Source organism: Rhagoletis pomonella, unplaced genomic scaffold (genome assembly GCF_013731165.1).
Source record: "Rhagoletis pomonella isolate Grant_MI unplaced genomic scaffold, Rhpom_1.0 Rhpom_scaffold_00004, whole genome shotgun sequence".
In the NCBI taxonomy this organism is placed as follows: domain Eukaryota; kingdom Metazoa; phylum Arthropoda; class Insecta; order Diptera; family Tephritidae; genus Rhagoletis; species Rhagoletis pomonella.
In genome coordinates this window covers 80123347-80123650 of record NW_023458558.1, presented here as the reverse complement: position 1 = coordinate 80123650, position 304 = coordinate 80123347, and positions in this window count along the sequence as shown.

The window sequence follows — 304 nt, the reverse complement described above, 5'->3', positions numbered from 1 at the left end:
TTTTTTTATTTTATTTATATTAATTAATAAATAATTAATAATAAACTTTAACTATAATATTTTTATTTAAATAATAAAATTTTAAAAATATTTTATAAAAATTTATTAACATTTAAATAAAATTTATTAGTAATTATAATAATAAATTCAATAAAACTGCATGTATATTTAATAAATATTATTTTCATAAATACTAAATATACTGATATTAATATATTGTAAAATAACTTTTATATATATACATATAAATATTTAATTTGTTAATATATAATATATATATTCCGTTTCTATATATTATATATAT